Source organism: Dendrobates tinctorius, unplaced genomic scaffold, assembly GCF_039654945.1.
Source record: "Dendrobates tinctorius isolate UK_male_01 unplaced genomic scaffold, ASM3965494v1 ptg000241l, whole genome shotgun sequence".
NCBI lineage: Eukaryota > Metazoa > Chordata > Amphibia > Anura > Dendrobatidae > Dendrobates > Dendrobates tinctorius.
The window spans coordinates 28964501-28981630 of NW_027361908.1; the positions used below are offsets into that span (position 1 = coordinate 28964501).

A 17130-nucleotide genomic window follows, 5' to 3' on the forward strand; every position below is an offset into this window, starting at 1 on the left:
GATGCCTGGCCTCCTCCAGACAGGAAGACTGGTGTGAGGTATTGCCCATGGCAGAATTTGCATTCAACTGTCGGGTTAATCAGTCTACCGGAAAGCCTCCCTTTCTGGTCAATTATGGGTTTGTTCCGCAGTTTGGGGAATTTTCCAGTATGGATTCGGATTGCCCTGGTGCCGAGGGGATGGTACAACAATTAGAAACCCTCTGGAAGGAGGTACAGGGGAACATCTCCAAAGCCCAGAAGAAGTTCAAACATTTTGCAGACAGGAGGAGGGGGGTGGTTCCTGCGTTGACAGTGGGGGAAAAAGTCTGGTTGTCCACTCGTAACATCAAACTTAAAATACCCTCTATGAAGTTGGGCCCCAAATTTATTGGCCCATACAAGATTGCAGAGGTGATCAACCCGGTGGCATACAGATTACAGTTGCCCACCTCCTTCAAAATCTCTAACCTCTTCCACAGGTCCCTATTAAAACCTGTGGGGACAGTTAGAGAAGATCCCTCATCTGTGGCTCCACCAGTGTTGGTAGAGGGCCAACTGGAGTACGGGGTAGGGCACATCATTGATTCGCGGTGGGTGCGCCGGAGACTTCAGTACCTTATCCATTGGAAGGGATATTCCGTTGAGGATCGATCGTGGGTTCCGGCCAGTTCGGTGCACGCTGATCGACTGGTGCGGGCTTTTCATGCCAGGTACCCTGACAAACCTGGGGGTCCGGTGGCCCCCCATTAAGAGGGGGGTACTGTCATGGTTAGGACATGGTTAATGTCCTGTTCTGACAGGGTTAACATTGCCGGCCTCTCTTTGGACCTGGGAGGGGTATTTATGCTCAGTCCATACTGGCATTCTCTGTCAGTTATACTGCTATTCTGGTGTGTCTGACCCCTGGTGTGTGTATACTCTGCATTGTTTGTTTGCTTCCCGTGTATGACCCGGCTTGTTCCTTCACTCTGTACTCCGTCTCTCGTTTTTGGTACCATTGTCTTTTCTGGTTCTGACCTCCTGGCTTGGCTATCGTTACCCCGTTACAGTTTACCCCTATTGTACCGTCTAATACCTGTTCTGGTTTTCTGATCTATTGCTACGTCCTGACTATTCTTTCTGTCTAATCCCTTTGGTACTGTCCTGCTATCTCGTGCTTTGACCTGGGTTGATCTGGTGTCTGTCTCTGTCTATGCTCCTTGGTAACATTGTCCTGTAGTTACCCTTCTAGGAGTTTCCCTGGAGCTCCTAGCTCTGTGGAGCTTAGGCCACGCCCCCAGCAGTCACGTGATTCAGGTCCTGGAGCATGCATTGTCACCACTGCTGCTCGCTCGGCAGGTATCTTTGTGCACAGTCTTTGTACTCAGGACACGCGCCCTGGCTCAGTGAGCAAGTGCAGTGCGGTGACCCTGACACAAACTCTGAGGGAAATACTGCCACACTGACCAAACTCTGATGGTAAATACTGCCACACTGACCAAACTCTGAGGGAAATACTGCCACACTGACCAAACTCTGAGGGAAATACTGCCACACTGACCAAACTCTGAGGGAAATACTGCCACACTGACCAAACTCTGAGGGAAATACTGCCACACTGACCAAACTCTGATGGTAAATACTGCCACACTGACCAAACTCTGATGGTAAATACTGCCATACTGACCAAACTCTGATGGTAAATACTGCCACGCTAACCAAATTCTGAGGGAAATACTGCCATAGTGACCAAACTCTGAGGGAAATACTGCCACACTGACCAAACTCTGATGGTAAATACTGCCACACTGACCAAACTCTGATGGAAATACTGCCACACTGACCAAACTCTGATGGTAAATACTGCCATACTGACCAAACTCTGATGGTAAATACTGCCACACTAACCAAATTCTGAGGGAAATACTGCCATACTGACCAAACTCTGATGGTAAATACTGCCACACTAACCAAATTCTGAGGGAAATACTGCCACACTGACCAAACTCTGATGGTAAATACTGCCACGCTAACCAAATTCTGAGGGAAATACTGCCATAGTGACCAAACTCTTAGGGAAATACTGCCACACTGACCAAACTCTGATGGTAAATACTGCCACACTGACCAAACTCTGATGGTAAATACTGCCACACTAACCAAACTCTGATGGTAAATACTGCCACACTGACCAAATTCTGAGGGGAAATTCTGCCACACTGACCAAACTCTGAGGGAAATACTGCCACACTGACCAAACTCTGATGGTAAATACTGCCACACTGACCAAACTCTGAGGGAAATACTGCCACACTGACCAAACTCTGATGGTAAATACTGCCACACTGACCAAACTCTGAGGGAAATACTGCCACACTGACCAAACTCTGAGGGAAATACTGCCACACTGACCAAACTCTGATGGTAAATACTGCCACACTGACCAAACTCTGATGGTAAATACTGCCACACTAACCAAACTCTGATGGTAAATACTGCCACACTGACCAAATTCTGAGGGAAATACTGCCATAGTGACCAAACTCTGAGGGAAATACTGCCACACTGACCAATCTCTGATGGTAAATACTGCCACACTGACCAAACTCTGATGGTAAATACTGCCACACTGACCAAACTCTGAGGGAAATACTGCCATACTGACCAAACTCTGAGGGAAATACTGCCACACTGACCAAACTCTGATGGTAAATACTGCCACACTGACCAATCTCTGAGGGAAATACTGCAATACTGACCAAACTCTGAGGGAAATACTGCCACACTGACCAAACTCTGATGGTAAATACTGCCACACTGTGCAAACTCTGAGGGAAATACTGCCACACTAACCAAACTCTGACGGAAATACTGCCATACTGACCAAACTCTGATGGTAAATACTGCCACACTGACCAAACTGTGATGGTAAATTCTGCCACACTGACGAAATTCTGATGGAAATGCTGCAACACTGACCAAACTGATGGTAAATACTGCCATACTGACCAAACTCTGAGGAAAATACTGCCATACTGCTCAAACACTGATAGTAAATGCTGTCACACTGGTCAAACTCTGATGGTAAATACTGCCACACTAAGCAAACTCTGAGGGAAATACTGCCACACTGACCAAACTCTGAGGGAAATACTGCCACACTGACCAAACTCTGATGGTAAATACTGCCACACTGACCAATCTCTGAGGGAAATACTGCAATACTGACCAAACTCTGAGGGAAATACTGCCACACTGACCAAACTCTGATGGTAAATACTGCCACACTGTGCAAACTCTGAGGGAAATACTGCCACACTAACCAAACTCTGACGGAAATACTGCCATACTGACCAAACTCTGATGGCAAATACTGCCACACTGACCAAACTGTGATGGTAAATTCTGCCACACTGACGAAATTCTGATGGAAATGCTGCGACACTGACCAAACTGATGGTAAATACTGCCATACTGACCAAACTCTGAGGAAAATACTGCTATACAGCTCAAACACTGATAGTAAATGCTGTCACACTGGTCAAACTCTGATGGTAAATACTGCAACACTAAGCAAACTCTGAGGGAAATACTGCCACACTGACCAAACTCTGAGGGAAATACTGCCACAGTAAGCAAACTCTGAAGAAATTGCCGGAGTGAGCCTCCCAACCCCCTAGAGGAGGCGTGGGCAGAGGCCAATATGACGGGGGGTTGGAAGTTAGTGAGGGAAGGTGAAGGGTTAAAGGGGAGGGGGAGCTAGGGGGTATTTAATGCAGGGTCTGGGGGGTGCCCGCCCTCTGTTCCTGTTGTCCCAGCTCCTTAGCAGTCCCACAAAACTTACCGGGATGTCGGGAGTGGACCAGGCCCTGGACAGACTGCAGGCAGCGGCAGCAGGGCAGCCTCCCGGCTGGCTGGAGGCGCAGGTGGCCGGCCTGCTTCACTGAGTGCCGGGGCAGGCCGATGTGAGAGAACGGAGGCCTCGGCGGGCGCGGCCTCCAGAGCGGCTGTCCCCCGACACCGCTCCCCGGGCCTCGCGTCGCCGCCGGAGCCCCTCCCGGGGCCCTCCAGGCCGCACGACGCAGCCTTCCCCGTCCGGGGGTGCGCGGCCTGGGAGGAATCCTGTCACGCGGTGAGGCCCTGCGGCGGCATCCGGACCTTCGCCCCGTGGCCGGAAGGGGGCAAGGCCGGCGCGCACCCGACTTCCGACGGCACCAGGTCCTTCGGGGAGCCGTGGTGGTGGTGGACGAGTCGCGCGGCCTGCCTCGGCGGGGGTTTCGGCCGCGGGTGGAGTAGCGGCCTGCCAGGCGGCAGGGCCGAGCCGGGTCGCGTCCCCCGGCCGTGGGGGGAGCTGGCTGGAACGGGGTGGCGCTGCTGCGGTGCCCCTGCAGCAGTGCTTGCCTCTGACCCCCCGGGATTGTGCCACAGCCCCATGGCTGCAGCGGGACCGGAGGGCAGCCCGGCGGAGTCTGTGCCGGCTGCCAGAAGATTGGAGCGGAGGACGCTGTCGGGCTCCCAGTTGACGTGGGGGGCCCTGAGTGACCGGGTGCCTCGCGATGGCGTGGCCGAATTGACTCTCGGCGGGGGGAGGCAGGAGCCTTCTTTTGTGGGGGTGTCGCGGCCCAGTTCTGTTGGGGGTTCAGGCCTCCCACCCCGGCTCAGTCTGCAGGGGTGTTCGGGCCGCAGCAACGAGGCGGTGAGTTCGCCGCCGGGAGGCGCGAGGTCCACGAGGCGTCATCGCCTGGGGATCCAGGATTTCCGGCTGGAGGGTACACAGCCCCCTCGCAGCCCGGTGAGTATGCGTCTATGTCCCCTGTTTGTCACCCGCTTTTGTCTTCGTCTGTGGTGGTAGGGGGCCCCTTAGCAGAGTCCGGGGGTGGTGGGGCTGAGGCTGGTTTTAGCAGTTCAGGGTCGGCTGGGGGAGTATGTAATATGTTGGCGGATGTGCGTAGCTTGCTTTTACGTTTGGATCAGGGTTTTGTGGGGTCGTCGCTGGTTGCAGCGCGGGTTGGGCCACAGGGTGGCGGGTTGGCTGGTCAGGGCGCGGCTGCGTCGGGCCCTTGTGTTGGCATGCCGGTTTTGGTGTCGGTGCAAACCGAGAAGGAAAAGGAGTGTCGTGTGCATCTGGATGATCGGGCGCATGGCGAGGTGTATGTGTGTTTTGAGGGTTCGTTGGAGGCCCATTTGAAAAAGGAGGTGAAAGAGCGGATTTGGAAGGATGAATATGTTGAAATATTTTTGCTATTGCCTCTTGAGAAGTTTAATTTGGACAAAAGTAAGAAAGAGGATAGCAAAAAGGAAGAGGAGGAAAAGCGGAGGTGGCGCTTGATTCCTCAGACATTTGTAAATTGGCAGCAGGCGTTTGCTATTTTGGCGAGTGTTATCGGGGAACAGGCCCCTGATAATTGCTCTGCATTTTTTTGTTATTTGGATGCTATTGGGGAGGCTTATAGAGTATATGGCGGGCAGGCGTGGCTGCGGTATGATGAGCAGTTTCGTCAGAGGAAAGCTGTGCGTCCGGCTATCCGCTGGGACCAAAAAGACATTGGCTTGTGGATGCGGGTGATAGCGCAAAATAAGTCTGGGAGTTCCTTTCTTGGGGGGGCTGGAAGCACCAGCCAGAATAGCGGCACTGCCGGCTCTACGGGTGGCGGGGGTCAAGGGCAGTCGGGAACGCACAAGGCGGGGGTGTGCTGGCAGTTTAATGACGGCCAGTGTAAGTTTGGGGCCAACTGTAAATTTAAACACCTCTGCTCAAACTGCAACGGTACTTCACATGGGGCATCAAAGTGTTTTAAGAAAGGGAAGTCCAAATCCGGGGGGGGGTAATTCGCAAGGGGGAGACTCCAGTGAATCTGGAAAGGATGGTCCCCTATCTAAATAGATACCCTGATAGGGTAAGAGCGGGGCTGTTGTATTCTGGTTTTCAGGAGGGTTTTCGGATTCCGGATCCTCCGTTTGAAATCCCGTTTGTTTTAAAAAATTTGCGCTCTGCTTTGGAGCATCCGTCAGTTGTTTCGGAGAAGATCCAAAAAAGTTTTATTGGGGCGCATGGCGGGCCCTTTCGTGTCTCCTCCTTTTCCGAATTTGGTCGTTTCCCCGTTGGGGGTCGTTCCGAAGAAGGAGCCCAATAAGTTTCGGCTCATTCAGCATTTGTCTTACCCACGGGGGAGGTCGGTTAACGACGGTATCGATCCGGAGATTTGTTCAGTGGTATACTCTTCATTTGATGAAGCGGCAGGTTGGGTCCGGAAATGTGGTCATGGGGCCCTGATGTTGAGTCCGCTTTTCGTTTGCTTCCGGTTCACTCAGACAGCGTGAGTTTGTTGGGCTGTTTCTGGGAAGACAGGTTTTTTGTAGATAGGTGTTTACCTATGGGTTGTTCCTTGTCTTGTGCGTATTTTGAGGCTTTTAGTTCTTTTCTTGAGTGGGTCGTCTGCGATGTCTCTGGTTGTGATTCGATAGTTCATTATTTGGACGATTTCTTGTGTATTGGCCCGGCGGATTCTTCGCGTTGTGTCAGGATTTTGAAGGCGATTGAGTGGGTGGCGGATCGGTTTGGGGTTCCGTTGGCACCCGGGAAAACTGAGGGCCCCGGTACGTGTTTGCGTTTTCTGGGGATCGTCATCGATACGGTCAAATGGGAATTCCGGTTGCCGGAAGACAAGCTTGATGATTTGAGGGCTGAGGTTGTTCGCGCACGTCGGTTGCGTAAAATATCGTTGAGGGACCTTCAGTCGCTGTTGGGAAAGCTTAACTTCGCTTGTCGGGTAATGCCGATGGGTCGAGTTTTTTCACGTAGGCTGGCTAGCGCTACTTCGGGGGTTCGGGCTCCCCATCATTTTGTGAGATTGTCGGCGGAGCTCAGGGCCGACTTGGAGGTTTGGGAGTCCTTTTTGGAGAAGTACAACGGTCGTTCGTTGGTAATGGCTGATGTGGTCTGCAACGATGCTTTGGATTTGTTTACGGATGCGGCAGGCGGATTTGGTTTTGGTGCTTATTTTGGAGGGCAATGGTGCGCCGCTCAGTGGCCTGCCGCTTGGGTTTCGGCTGGGTTGGTGCGTAACATCACGTTGTTGGAGATCTTTCCGATTCTGGTGGCAGTTCATTTGTGGGGTCAGGAGTTTCGGAATCGGCGAGTTCATTTCAATTGCGACAACATGGGGGTGGTGAGCGCGATTAATGGTCTTACTGCATCATCCCCTCCAGTGGTCAGGGTTTTGCAGAAGTTGGTGCTAGCATGTTTGTCTTTGAATGCGCATGTGACGGCGACACATGTGCCTGGAGTGAAGAATGAGATAGCTGACTCTCTCTCTCGCTTACAGTGGGATCGTTTTCGTTCCTTGGCCCCGGAGGCAGAGTTCGAGGGTCTGATTTGTCCGGAGGAATTGTGGAGGGTGGCTTACGAGCCGCGGAGTCACTGATCGTATCGTCTTTGGCACCAAAAACCTGGGAGGCCTACCGGAATGTGTGGTGTGCGTGGAAAGAGGTCATTACGGCTGGCTCCACCAGTGGGGCCAGGCTTGAGCAAGAGGGTCTGTTGTTGTCATGGTTGGGGCAGGGCGCAAACGAAGGTTGGTCTCGGGCAAAGGTGACACGTTTGTTGGCCGGATTGTCGTTCGGTTTTCGGTTGCGCGGGCACAGGGATTTGACAAAAACGCTTTTGGTTAGACAGGCGGCGAAAGGTTTTCGCCGCTTTCGGGGGGGGGGATTTAAGGCGGCCAGTGTCGTTTAATATGCTTGAGCAATTGGGTTTGGTTCTGGGATCGGTATGCGCGGATGGTTATGAGGTTGCGTTGTTTCGGCTGGCTTTTTCCTTTGCATTTTTTGGGGCACTGCGGATCGGGGAACTCGTGTCTCACAATAAAGAGTCTGTGGGCGGGTTGTTAGCCAGGAATGTGACGTTGACCGCTCAGGGCGTCGAATTCTGGCTACGGAGGTCGAAAACGGACCAGGCTGGGAAAGGCCGTCGAGTTGTGTTGGGGGTTGTCTCTGGTTCCGGAATGTGCCCGGCTCAGTGTTTGCGTAGATTTTGGGATCTTCGTCCTAGTCTGGGCGGATCTTTGTTGTGTCACGCAGACGGGGGAAGTCTGTCTCGATATCAGTTTGGTGCGGTGTTTAAGAAGTCAATTCGGTGTTTGGGTTTGGATGATTCTAGGTTTGCTTCGCATTCTTTTCGGATTGGTGCAGCGACTGAGGCAGCTGAGCGTGGTTTGGGTCCCTCTTTCATACAGCGTATAGGAGGGTGGAGGTCTAATCGTTATCGGAGTTATGTTCGGTCTTCCGGCGTGCAGGTGGTGTGTCCGGTTGGTGTGGTCCATGGGGTTGATTAAATATTGCAAGTATTGGAGCGTTTTCTTGCGATATGTTTCTGTGAGTGTCATTTTGTGTTTCAGGTACGGAACCGCTGCTGGTTTGGATATTTGGTCACTCCTTTGTTTACTGGGGAGCGGTGAGAGCCGATGTCAGGACCGACGGCAGGCAGTTGGGAATTTCCAGATTGGCGGCGGTGGTGCGGTGGATCGGTTTTCGGGGCCTGGTGTGGCGTCGGGTGTTGCCGGAAATTCACGAGTGTGTTCGTTTGGACCGGGCACCAGATGTTCTCGTTATTCATGCTGGGGTAATGATCTGGCTGTTCGTCCCTTCCAGGAGTTGATCAAGGACATTAAGCAAGATTGCTTGTGGTTGTGGGTGACTTATCGGGAAGTCACGATTGTGTGGTCAGAGATCGTGCCACGCAGGCGTTGGCGGTCCATGAGATCGTTGGAGAAGGTCAACCGGGCCAGGATCAAGGTTAACAGAGCGGTGTCCGCTTTTATAGTTAAAAACGGGGGAGTTGTCGTGCGACATTTTGATTTGGAGAAGGGTGAGGGCGATTACTGGTTGGCGGACGGGATTGACTTGAATGCAGTGGGTTCCGATATTTGGGCCCTCGCCCTTCAGGAGGGTATAGAGAAGGCTGTCGCTTGGCGGGTTGTGGGGGTCTCGGGTCATTGAGGTGTTCAAAGGCCCCTCATTGTGGCGGTTTTGGGGGAGGGGGAGTCCTTGAAGTCTGTGGAAATTGGTTTGGGAGACTCTCTGGGTAGGGTCTCCTTCGTTTAAAGGTATGCTGGTCGTGATCTGGTGAAAGGTGGATGGGGAGTTTTCCGTCGGAAGAGGGCGGATCCCCGAGGAGTTTGTGGACAACATCTATTGGTGTGCTGGTGCTCCCGAGCCTGTGGGGTAACGGCTGGGAGCAAATGGTCGGGGGTTGTCCACGATATTTGTACTATTTCACCACGATCTTGTGGCTTCAAGGACTTCTCCTTCCAGGGTTAAATTCATTGTATTGTTTATGATACAGTGTTTATTGTTTGTTTATTGTTATAATAAAAGGCTGCTGTGGCCATAAAATTCCAAAAGAAATACCGGTGTCTGTGTATTAGTTGGCGCCGTGTTGGGGGTGGTCATTTTATGGTCACGGTGGGGGGTTTTGGGGTAAGTCAAGACGCTTGATATCCCCTTATGAGGTAAATACTTGACAATACCAACGTCAAGAAATGGCCGGAGTGAGCCTCCCAACCCCCTAGAGGAGGCGTGGGCGGAGGCCAACATGACGGGGGGTTGGAAGTTAGTGAGGGAAGGTGAAGGGTTAAAGGGGAGGGGGAGCTAGGGGGTATTTAATGCAGGGTCTGGGGGGTGCCCGCCCTCTGTTCCTGTTGTCCCAGCTCCTGAGCAGTCCCACCCTCCCTCCCTTTTTCTCTTGGGTTGGTAGTACGTGATTCTATTTTGGGTCATGGCGGTTTTGGGGGAGGGGGAGTCCTTGAAGTAGGTGGAAATTGGTTTGGGAGACTCTCTGGGTAGGGTCTCCTTCGTTTAAAGGTATGCTGGTCGTGATCTGGTGAAAGGTGGATGGGGAGTTTTCCGTCGGAAGAGGGCGGATCCCCAAGGAGTTTGTGGACAACATCTATTGGTGTGCTCCCGAGCCTGTGGGGTAACGGCTGGGAGAAAATGATCGGGGGTTGTCCATGATATTTGTACTATTTCACCACGATATTGTGGCTTCAAGGACTTCTCCTTCCAGGGTTAAATTCATTGTATTGTTTATGATACAGTGTTTATTGTTTGTTTATTGTTATAATAAAAGGCTGCTGTGGCCATAAAATTCCAAAAGAAATACCGGTGTCTGTGTATTAGTTGGCGCCGTGTTGGGGGTGGTCATTTTATGGTCACGGTGGGGGGTTTTGGGGTAAGTCAAGACGCTTGATATCCCCTTACGAGGTAAATACTTGACAATACCAACGTCATGGTAAATACTGCCACACTGACCAAACTCTGATGGTAAATACTGCCATACTGACCAAACTCTGAGGGAAATACTGCCACACTGACCAAACTCTGATGGTAAATACTGCCATACTGACCAAACTCTGAGGGAAATACTGCCATACTGACCAAACTCTGAGGGAAATGCTGAAACACTTACCAAACTCTGATAGTAAATGCTGTCACACTGGTCAAACTCTGATGGTAAATACTGCCACACTGACCAAACTCTGAGGGAAATGCTGAAACACTTACCAAACTCTGATAGTGAATGCTGCCACATTGGTCAAACTCTGACAGTAAATGCTGACATACTGACAAAACTGATGGTAAATGCTTCCACACTAACCAAACCCTGATGCAAATTCTGACACACTGACCAAACTCTGATAGTGAATATTTCCACACTGACAAAACTTTGATGGTAAATACTGCCACACTGACCAAACTCTGATGACACTCTGATTAAAATCACTGATGAAACACAAACCATTTTTTAGCATAGATCAAAAATCATTAATGTCTTAATGGACCCTTGTTTTATACTGCTTATAAACACTTCAAAATAGCCTTAGACATGTTAGAAAGTATTACCAAGATGAAGACAATTACCAGCTTAAGGCTGGTTTCACATTTGCGTTTTTTAGCGCTGGAAAAAAACGCACACCTGCGCATGCGTTTTTTCCCCTATATTTAACATGGGTGCGCATACCTGCGCACTGGTCAGCGCATGTATGCGATTTTCATGCGCTGCGTTTTTTTGGGGTGTGCGATTGGATTTTCCAGACGCAGCATGTTGCATTTTTTGGCCCTGCAAAAAAGCGCATGCGCACATATGCGCACGTTTTGCGCTAAAAATGGCCATTATAGCCTATGGATGCACATATGTGCGCACTGGCATGCTCATGTATGCGTTTTTTTGCATATGCGTTTTTTTTTTTAAACCATGGAATTTAGGGGTTTGGGTTAGAGTTAGGGTTAGTTAAGGGGGTTTAGGGTTAGGGTTATGGTCAGGGTCAGGGTTAGGGTTAGGGTTAGGGTCAGGGTTAGGGTTAAGTATGGTTTTGTTAAGGATTAGGGTCATGGTTAGGGTCAGGATTAGGGTTAAGTATGGTTTTGTTAAGGGTTAGGGTCAGGGTTAGGGTTAGGGTTAGGGTTAGGGTCAGGGTTAGGGTTAGGGTTAGGGTTAGGGTCAGGGTTAGGGTCAGGATTAGGGTTAAGTATGGTTTTGTTAAGGATTAGGGTCAGGGTTAGGGTCAGGATTAGGGTTAAGTATGGTTTTGTTAAGGGTTAGGGTCAGGGTTAGGGTTAGGGTTAGGGTTAGGGTCAGGGTTAGGGTTAGGGTTAGGGTCAGGGTTAGGGTCAGGATTAGGGTTAAGTATGGTTTTGTTAAGGATTAGTGTCAGGGTTAGGGTCAGGATTAGGGTTAAGTATGGTTTTGTTAAGGGTTAGGGTCAGGGTTAGGGTTAGGGTCAGGGTTAGGGTTAGGGTTAGGGTTAGGGTCAGGGTTAGGGTTAGGGTTAGGGTCAGGGTTAGGGTTAGGGTTAGGGTTAGTTAGGGTTTAGGGTTTGGGTTAGGGTTAAGTATGATTTGGTTAAGGGTTAGGGTCAGGGTTAGGGTTAGGGTTAGGGTCAGGGTTAGGGTTAGGGTTAGGGTCAGGGTTAGGGTTAGTAAAGTCATGGTTTGGGTAGTGTGAGGGGCCACCTAAAAATGTTGGAAAAAAACGCAAACGCGGTAAAAACGCGCTAAAAACGCATACAAACGCATAAAAACGCTGCGTTTTTTTCATGCATGCTCATAAAAATGCTTGAAAAAAACGCAGCAGTTGTATGCTTATGTATGCGTTTTTTCAATGCGTTTTTTTGCGGGAAAAACGCGCTGCAAAAAAAAGCAAGTGTGAAACTAGCCTAAAATGTGCAAAGCCAAGCATTCTAGTAATGTGGAGAGGTGCATTGTTTTGTGCACTTATTATAGTAACTAGATTAAGGCCCGATGCTATCGCATCGAGAGGATAGTGACACACCTCTTGCCATGTTAACCCTCAATACACACACACCTCCTCAACACACACTCCTCTCACCTTTCACCATCTCCACTCACATCCACTCACTCTTTCACTCCACATACGACCCTTTCTCTCACTCCGTCTCTCATACTCACACTGTCATCGTCGCTGCTCCATGATCCCCGACATCTTCTTCCGCCGGCGCCATCCTGGATCCCGACGTTGTCCACGCCGGTGACATGTTCTTGTGGCCATGCCATCTTGAGTATTCTGAAATCCTGCGAGTGGACATTAGTGGAGATAGTGAAAGGTGAGAGGAGTGTGTGTTGAGGAGTGGTGTGTTGAGGGTTAACATGGCAAGAGGTGTGCTGTGACGTCACCAGTTACAACTGGACGGAAGTTGTTACAACCCGGAAGCTGCTTAGCGCATTTATTATAGTAGATTAAGGCCCGATGCTATCGCATCGAGAGGATAGTGACACACCTCTTGCCATGTTAACCCTCAATACACACACACCTCAACACACCACACCGCCTCAACACACACTCCTCTCACCTTTCACCATCTCCACTCACGTCCATTCACTCTTTCACTCCACATACGACCCTTTCTCTCACTCAGTCTCTCATACTCACACCGTCATCGTCGCTGCTCCACGATCCCCGACATCTTCTTCCGCCGGCGCCATCCTGAATCCCGACATTGTCCACGCCGGCGACATGTTCTTGCGGCCATGCCATCTTGAGTATTCTGAAATCCTGCGAGTGGACATTAGTGGCTCACCATTGTCAGTTTGAAACACGACTGCTACTTCACTGACAGTGGGATTATTGTAGCGTTGAGGGTCTTGAGTACGATCTTGTTTAATAGCCATAGTGATGTTTGGCATGACAGTTCCGTTTTGTAGAGATTTAATTTTTTCTTGTTCTTCCACATCACGTAACATTTGATAAGCTTCCACAAAAGGATTAATAGTTTGGATTTGAAGGGCAATAATGTTCATCAATGTAGGATGACATTTTTGATTTTCTTTACATCGTAAGCGTTGTTCGTTTGCGGTAGTGGTATCGAGAATGTAAAGTTGGGCAAATGCGCGTTGCTGGTCATCTGAGGGATGTAGTGTTTCAGTTCTATGATAGATCTGGCCATGTATGCGGAAACAGTATGGGCCATATCCAGGAGGTGGTGAAATATTTGCACCCATGGAGGCAAAAGCAAAGGAACTGTTAATACTTCGAATATTATCCATGAAATTTTTGCTAAATTCACTTTGCCCTTTCAGCAAACGTGTAAAGACATCAGGGTATTGTAGTATGGGTACATGGACTTTACCCTTCTGACAGCAAAGTGTAAAGTTGTTATCAGAAGGTATCTCTGCTACAAAATGCAAAGCTTCGCAATGCTCACATACATGGGTCATGTCACCACAGCTGTGTTCGGTAATACTATTTTCATCATTAGTGAAAATGTGAGATTGTAGTAGAAGTGCATGTCCAACCGATGGGGTGCACCTAGTTTTGAGACCAACGTATATTTGTCTTGGTTGCACTTTCTGCGGGCTAACTGCAGCTTGTATGTGAAGAAACTGTGCGTTGGTATTGACTAATGGTGGTATTGATAGGGCAGAAACAGATTGCTGATTAGTTATGTCAGTGAACGGCATATGGGATGAAGTGTGGTAGTAACTTGTTCCACATGCTGATGTGGAAGCATCCTGTTGTGAGTCTACTAATAATGATGAGGAAGAAGCCGTCTGTTGTTGGCGGTGATGGCGTGTAGAGGCTTCTTCAGCCAATGTAATAGATTTAGAGTTAGGGGATTCGTGTGTGAGACGACGGCGTTTATAAGCCTTAATCTTGTCAAGTCGATGCTGTTTTTCCTCAGGAGTCTCATTAGCACGGCGTTGTTTTTGTCGTAGTGCTAAAGCTGCTTTCCTTTCACTGGCATTGGCATACTGTGCATCGGTATTGAATGGTGGTATTGATAGGGCAGAAACAGATTGCTGATTAGTTATGTCAGTGAACGGCATATGGGATGAAGTGTAGCAGTAAATTGTTCCACATGCTGATGTGGAAGCATCCTGTTGTGAGTCTAATAATAATGATGAGGAAGAGGCCGTCTGTTGTCGGCGGTGACGGCGTGCAGAGGCTTCTTCAGCCAATCTTATGGATTTAGAGTTAGGGGATTCGTGTGTGAGGCGACGGCGTTTATAAGCCTTAATCTTCTCAAGGCGATGGTGTTTTTCCTCAGGAGTCTCATTAGCTCGGCGTTGTTTTTGTCGTAGTGCTAAAGCTGCTTTCCTTTCACTGGCATTGGCATACTTTGTGTTATGACTCATGTTGGCACAGGTAAAGGAGTCTATTTGGCAGTTATCTGGCAGTGAAGAAGGCGTCCTGGAGTATTGTAGAGTAAACAGATACTAATTGACCCTGTAATTGCCCAGCAGTAGTTATGAAGTGGTAGTGGCAAATTGGCCCTGTAGTTAGACACCGGCAGAGGAGCAAGGCAGCAGTAGTTATGGCGGTAGAGGCAAATTGGCCCTGTAATTAGACACCGGCAGAGGAGCAAGGCAGCAGTAGTTATGGCGGTATTGGCAAATTGGCCCTGTAATTAGACACCGGCAGAGGAGCAATGCAGCAGTAGTTATGGCGGTAGAGGCAAATTGATCCTGTAATTAGACACCGGCAGAGGAGCAAGGCAGCAGTAGTTATGGCGGTAGAGGTAAATTGTCCCTGTAATTAGACACCGGCAGAGGAGCAAGGCAGCAGTAGTTATGGCGGTAGAGGCAAATTGGCCCTGTAATTAGACACCGGCAGAGGAGCAAGGCAGCAGTAGTTATGGCGGTAGAGGCAAATTGATCCTGTAATTAGACACCGGCAGAGGAGCAAGGCAGCAGTAGTTATGGCGGTAGAGGCAAATTGGCCCTGTAATTAGACACCGGCAGAGGAGCAAGGCAGCAGTAGTTATGGCGGTAGAGGCAATTTGTTCCTGTAATTAGACACCGGCAGAGGAGCAAGGCAGCAGTAGTTATGGCGGTAGAGGCAAATTGGCCCTGTAATTAGACACCGGCAGAGGAGCAAGGCAGCAGTAGTTATGGCGGTAGAGGCAAATTGGCCCTGTAATTAGACACCGGCAGAGGAGCAAGGCAGCAGTAGTTATGGCGGTAGAGGCAAATTGGCCCTGTAATTAGACACCGGCAGAGGAGCAAGGCAGCAGTAGTTATGGCGGTAGAGGCAAATTGGCCCTGTAATTAGACACCGGCAGAGGAGCAAGGCAGCAGTAGTTATGGCGGTAGAGGCAAATTGGCCCTGTAATTAGACACCGGCAGAGGAGCAAGGCAGCAGTAGTTATGGCGGTAGAGGCAAATTGGCCCTGTAATTAGACACCGGCAGAGGAGCAAGGCAGCAGTAGTTATGGCGGTAGAGGCAAATTGGCCTTGTAATTAGACACCGGCAGTAAACAGGCAGATGACCAAAGCAGCAGTAGTTATGGCGATAGAGGCAAATTGGCCCTGTAATTAGACACCGGCAGAGTAGCAAGGCAGCAGTAGTTATGGCGGTACAGGCAAATTGGTCCAGTAATTAGACACCGGCAGTAAACAGGCATAGGACCAAGGCAGCAGTAGTTATGGTGGTACAGGCAATGCCAAGCGTTCGCACAGCAAGTCGGCGTGAGGTAAATGATGCAATTTCACGAATGCAAGATGGCGTCGGCGAAATCTCGCGAGATTTCGCCGACGTCGTTAACACCTCTTGCCATGTTAACCCTCAACACACCACACCGCCTCAACACACACTCCTCTCACCTTTCACCTCCACTCATGTCCACTCACTCTTTCACTCCACATACGTTCCTTTCTCTCACTCCGTTTCTCATACTCACACCGTCATCGTCGCTGCCCTGACATCTTCCTCCGCCGCCGCGATCCAGGATCCAGACGTTCTCCAGGCCGCCGACATGTTCTTGCGGGACACCATCTTGGATTTCGTGAAATCCCGCGATATTCAAGATGGCGTCGCCGCAACAACATGTCGCTGGCGTGGACGAAATCGGGATCCAAAAAGATGGCGTCGGCGAAATCTCGCGAGATTACGCCGACGCCATTTTGGATCCCGATGTCGCCCACGCCAGCGACATGTTCTTGCGAGACGCCATCTTGGATATCGTGAAGTCCCGCGATATTAAAGATGGCGTCGCCGCAACAACATGTCGCTGGCATGGGCGACATCGGGATCCAAAATGGCGTCGGCGTAATCTCGCGAGATTTCGCCGACGCCATCTTTTTGGATCCCGATTTCGTCCACGCCAGCGACATGTTGTTGCGGCGACGCCATCTTGAATATCGCGGGATTTCACGAAATCCAAGATGGTGTCCCGCAAGAATATGTCGGCGGCCTGGAGAACGTCTGGATCCTGGATCGCGGCGGCGGAGGAAGATGTCGGGGCAGCGACGATGACGGTGTGAGTATGAGAAACGGAGTGAGAGAAAGGAACGTATGTGGAGTGAAAGAGTGAGTGGACATGAGTGGAGGTGAAAGGTTAGAGGAGTGTGTGTTGAGGCGGTGTGGTGTGTTGAGGGTTAACATGTGCGTGTGTGTGTGGTGACGTCACCGGTTACAACTGGACGGAAGTTGTTACAACCGGAAGCTGATTAGGGCATTTATTATTATAGATTATACAATTAAAAAAACCCAAAAAAACATTTATATGCTAAAAAATACATTGCTCTGTTGCATCTCTTTATCTGTTTTCCTGCAAATAATACATACAGTGCACATTTAGTGGCAAACTTTTCCTAAATAAAAAGAGCATAGCTTTCTGACCAATATGGACATTGACCAGATAGATCATACGTTACA

At 50.0% G+C, this 17130-nt stretch overlaps 1 protein-coding gene across 1 annotated transcript in view; it reads right to left on the bottom strand.

The window, feature by feature from the left end:
* Window positions 1–17130, bottom strand: part of LOC141060686 (solute carrier family 23 member 1-like) — a 643790-nt gene that overhangs the window by 539023 nt on the left and 87637 nt on the right. The window lies entirely within an intron of this gene.